General features: G+C 34.9%; 1 long non-coding RNA gene across 1 annotated transcript; it reads right to left on the bottom strand.

Annotated features, from left to right (window-relative positions):
* Positions 1 to 1,544: 1,544 nt before the first annotated feature.
* Positions 1,545 to 5,034, bottom strand: LOC126754722 (uncharacterized). Its single transcript, XR_007666404.1, has 3 exons — positions 4,414 to 5,034; positions 2,585 to 2,995; positions 1,545 to 2,512 (listed from the first exon to the last, which is right to left on the bottom strand). It is a non-coding gene; the product is annotated as an uncharacterized LOC126754722 (long non-coding RNA).
* Positions 5,035 to 5,318: the final 284 nt, after the last annotated feature.

Genomic DNA, 5,318 nt, shown 5'->3' with positions numbered 1-5,318 from the left:
GTGTTATGATCACTGTAATAATAAATAGCGAAATAGTAAATATGTTGCCCGATGAAGAAAGGGTATATTATAGCGTGGATACTCTCGTTTCTGAAGATCCTCAAGAGCATGTCAGATTACCTACAAAATTTCTAAACTCCCTTAATTTCAGTGGAGTAGCGCCTCATGAGTTAAGGCTTAAGGTTGGAACAGTTGTGATGTTAATCAGCAATCTTAATACATATGAAGGGTTGGTCAATGGGACTCGCTTGATAGTAAACGCACTACATTGTAATTGTTTGGAGGTCGAAATTTTAACCGGTGAATCACAAGGGAAACAAATTTTATTGCCCCGTATAAATTTACAGCCCAGCGAATCTACACTTCCTTTTATTTTAAAGCGTCGCCAATTTCCAATAATTGTAGCATTCGCAATAACAATAAACAAATCTCAAGGGCAGACTCTAGCAAGAGTTGGTGTTTTCCTCAAGGAGGATTGTTTTACGCATGGCTAGCTGTATGTCGCATTGAGTCGAGTACGATCTTCTCAAGATATCAAAGTTAAGACTTACGACCAAAATAAAACCACTACGAATGTAGTTTTCCATGAAGTACTTGAATAAATTGAGTTTTTATAAATTTTTTTTTTTTTACTTTTTTCATTTTAAATAACGGAGTCCCCCGATAATCGGTTATTACTAGTGTATTTAATTTTACAATCTACGATCTAAAGAGTAACGAATGTGAATGTTTTGTTTGGGATGAATCCAATGGGCATAGAGGTATTAACGAGTTGGGTTCGTGCGTTCTTCGGGTTTTGAATAAAAGAGCTTTGTCAGGTGATGAAGATTTCATCTTTTATTCTGATAATTGTACGGGTCAGCAAAAAAAAATTCATGGTGGCCCTCTACCTCTACGCCATATCTCATCTCAACGTAAAAAGCATAAACAAAACGAGGGAGATTCCGCACACTCTTTAATTGAACGTCAAGTGAAACGACAGCTGAAAGGTGGTCCAATGAACACGCCAGAGTCATTCATATCTGCAATTCGTGGAGCCAAAAAAACTGGAAAGCCATTTAACGTTACGGAACTGTGCTTTGAAGACTTCTATGATATGAAGGCTTTAGCAACTGAAATGGGACTCCAAAATATGGCACAGGTAAAAATTTCCACAGTGGTGGTTCTGCAAGTTCGGCGCGATTCACCAAACACCATTTCCTTTAAAACATCTTATAACGATGACGAATTTAAGGTGGCAAATAATATTACTAAAAAGAAAAACAGGACGGATATTACACTAACAAGAGCATTTTACACAAAACCTCAGATAGCGGACTGCAAAAAAAAAGATCTGCTAGAATTGATACAGAAAAATCACATTCCTAAGTATTATAGACCTTTAAACGAGCAATTGTAATCCTTATTCAATTATTTTTTTTGCTTTTATTTTTTAATTTATGTTCCTTGTTACAATAAAATATGCAATTAATGCAATAAATTTTATTTTATATCCATGTTTTTTTCTCTTATAATGTTTAGCAACGCCAAAATATAATGCAGTCATAAATCAGAATTTGCAAAAGGTTTTGAGCTATAAATCTTTTTGTTATTTGCAGTAACGTCACAATTTCAATTATGTCAGACCATAAAACTTATTCTTGCAGCAATAACGTCATAAGAAAAACTCGGAGTACTTTTGAAGCTACAGAAAACGGTCCATTATACATTTCAAGCTTTAGTTTACATGGACGTCTTAACCAGATGTTATTTGACCAAATTGGACCCTAATCTTACTTTCATCTACAAATTTAATTTTTATTTTTAATTTACAATTCAAAAACTAAAAATGCGTCTTCTGTAATATCACTATTTTTGAGTTATGACGACGTTGCAGCAAATGAGCGATATGTATATAGACTAGAAAACCTGGCGAACTCCGTTTCGCCACCAAATTGCATCGTTTTATGTAACATTTCGTTTGGTGATTAAAAGATAAAGACATTTTTTTTTTTGTTTTATATTTGAAATGGAAAAATTACCTTTCAGCACATCCATCATAACCTCTAGATTTTGCTGAAATACTCTGGCGATTATGTCATGCGATCTTGCGGTTTTTGGCCCGGTTCCAACTCACGTTCAATTTCCGTCCACTTTGGATTGCATGTTAACGTAATAAATAAATCCGGAGTTCCATAATTTCGCACGTACGTTATAGCGTCTTGAGCGTATTCGTGCATATGGCGTGGGCTTCCGATATAAGATGATGGGAGAATCGTCATAACTCCAATATACTGAACATCACAATCTAAATGAATAGCATCACGCAAGTGTATATAGTCCTCAGATCGTAGCTTTGCCTGATTGAATCGGATGAACGCTAAACGTTCGGTCTCGACTTTGACATACATGTCGACAGCGAATTGCTGGAATAGCCGACGGCACTTCAGAATGACATTCTCCTCATTTGTGCGAATCATCATCCGATATGCATAGTAATTCATTGCGCTTAGATTTTTATTCGTTGATACGCCTGAAAATGCAAAATCAAATGAATTGTTAATGGAAACCAATAATTGCAATAATAAGTGTGTGAATATTGTACCTGTCATTGGATTGCCAATAAATGATTGGATATTGTAACGCATCTAGTTTACACGATGCATGATATTGCTTCTTCGCTGAACGACAATGTCTCGCGATTTAGTTGGATCGCCATCAATAATTGCAGCAACATCATTAACGGTTGTTGCATAGAATCTTCGCACATGTTCACCTGTTGGGGTACAATCCGCTCTTATGACAAATTTGTGCGTATCCGATGGCATTCGTTCCAATGCTGTTTTGAACATATTAACCACAGCATTATTAGTGCGAAAAAATGCTTGTAACTGTTCAATAATTCGTCTCTTTAACTGTTGTGTTCCCTGTATATTGCACCGCACATTCAGCTGATCCACCATCGACGAAATGAAATATATTTGCAGAAATTGATGCGGTTCATTTGTCCTTGTATCTGTAATTGCAAACGATCATTTGTTGAAGAATACGGTGTAATTTCTGATCGTGTGATGGTGATCGCGACATGGTTTTGTACCCGTGGTTCTCCGATTTTGACGAAACTTTAGAATATCATAATATAGACCAAAATAAGAATATCTGTAAACTTTTTAGTGGTCAAGGTTGCTCCATTGTTTTTTGGCGCGCAATTCAAATTGTGATCAAACAAAAAAATGACTATTTGATATTTGACTATCTAATTTTATGTAAAAAAATCTCAGCTTTCTGATAAAAATATTTTCATAATCCAAAAAAAAATTTCAAAATCCAAAAAAACATTTTTTTTCCAAAAATCCCGTTTTTTGTGCTTTTACCCCAATTTTTTTTCAAATGAAATTGATTTCATTCAATTCCTCGTTCAATTTTACACAAGAATTTACATAAGAATCAGTATTCAAAAATATGTGACTCTGATCCCATGAACAGCAAAAAAAAATTCAAAGTTGTCGCTCAAAATCGAAAAAAACATTTGTTTTCCAAAAATCCCATTTTTTGTGCCTTTCCACCAACTTTTTTTCAAATTTGACTTTCCCATTACTATATACATATGCTATACGGAGCAGTCTGTTCGCTTAGAAGGTTGTGTGAAGGAGGTAAATAGTATTTAAATTGTATTCTTAGACTTGAATTGAAGAAATCAGTGTCTTCATTCATAAAAATATGCGCCGTATAGCGACAACTTTGCATTTTTTTGTTGTTCATGGGATCAGAGTTCCATACTTTTGAACACTGATTCTTATGTAAAATTTAACGAGGAATCGAATGGGAAAACCAATTTTGAAAAAAAGTTGGTGAAAAGGCACAAAAAATGGGATTTTTGGAAAAAAAAATGATTTTTTTTGATTCTGAGCGGCAATTTTGAATTTTTTTGCTGTTCATGGGATCAGAGTCCCATATTTTTGAACACTGATTCTAATGTACAATTGAACGAGGAATCGAATGAAGAAGTCAATTTTGAAAAAAAATTGGGGCAAAAGCACAAAAAACGGGATTTTTGGAAAAAAAAATGTTTTTTTTTGATTTTGATTTTTTTTTTGGATTTTGAAAATATTTTTATCAGAAAGCTGAGATTTTTTTACATAAAATTGGTTAACTGCAAAATTTTTTCACTCAATTTTGAGGTCGTTAAAAAATAAAAGAAATAGTAATTTTTTTGTTTGATCTCAATTTGAATTGCGCGCCCAAAAACAATGGAGCAACTTTGACCACTAAAAAGTTTACAGATATTCTTATTTTGGTCTATATTATGATATTCTAAAGTTTCGTCAAAATCAGAGAACCACGGGTACAAAACCATGTCGCCAATTGATGGAATGGCCCATATGTAGTTCTTATGTGTTGCAATTCATTTTGTTGGTGTGAGTGATCGCTAACCTTGCAAGTCGGCATGAATCCGTCTTTTCGAATGATATTAGCTCCAAAGGAAGTCATGCGAAAGCAGTTATTGTATTCAAGGATGTGTTGAAGAAAATGGCTAGAATCGGGATCACTTCCATCAAACAATGGTTTCAGTGGCTGTAGTGGTGTAAGTAATGGATCTGGGTGGTTTGACTTTTCCACATGCGCAGCACAATCCAGCCGTTTCTCTTTTGAACTTCAACGCATTGCAATATCGGCATATAGTCGTCATTTGTCCAATATCTAAATTTTCCTCATCACTGTAGTTCGCAGTGGGATCATATTGGAATGCCAAGCGATTGTATGATGCTAGTGATCTTCGTGTCCTCACGCGTTGTCTCAATCGGGCATTTTCTCTTGTTGAATTTTGTCTTTCTTCGCTTAAGTTCTGTGAATAAACTTGTTGCTGGCTTGCATGTCTTGTGCGGCGGCCGATGTTCACACGTCGTCCTTTAGGCATTTTGGACTATGGACAGATTGGTGAATTTAACCTCAAATGCACGATCCACATAATTTACACAGTTCAACTTACCTCCTTAATGAGAAATGCCTGCTGTAGAAATTAAATGAAAATTTTCACAATTTCATTTTTTCCAATTGAAGTGATAGGAAAATAACAATTTATTTTTTTATTTTTTGCACAATTTCACAGTGAACACAATACCGGTTTGTCACACGAAATTAACTGAGCAGAGCATAATGAGTAGCTAGTAAACAATGTATCACGCACCGGCGCCATCTTCTTAAAATATTTGCTTGTATTACATGCTATGTATCAGAGATGGCGCTGTATGTAAAAAAAGATTTTGCCGCTTTTATGTTGAAATTTTTCCTGAATTTTCTTTGCTATAAACCTCACGGAGCTCGAGACCTTTCCAACG

The sequence above is a fragment of the Bactrocera neohumeralis genome, chromosome 4 (assembly GCF_024586455.1).
Source record: "Bactrocera neohumeralis isolate Rockhampton chromosome 4, APGP_CSIRO_Bneo_wtdbg2-racon-allhic-juicebox.fasta_v2, whole genome shotgun sequence".
NCBI lineage: Eukaryota > Metazoa > Arthropoda > Insecta > Diptera > Tephritidae > Bactrocera > Bactrocera neohumeralis.
This window is presented reverse-complemented; position numbering and strand designations above follow the sequence as displayed.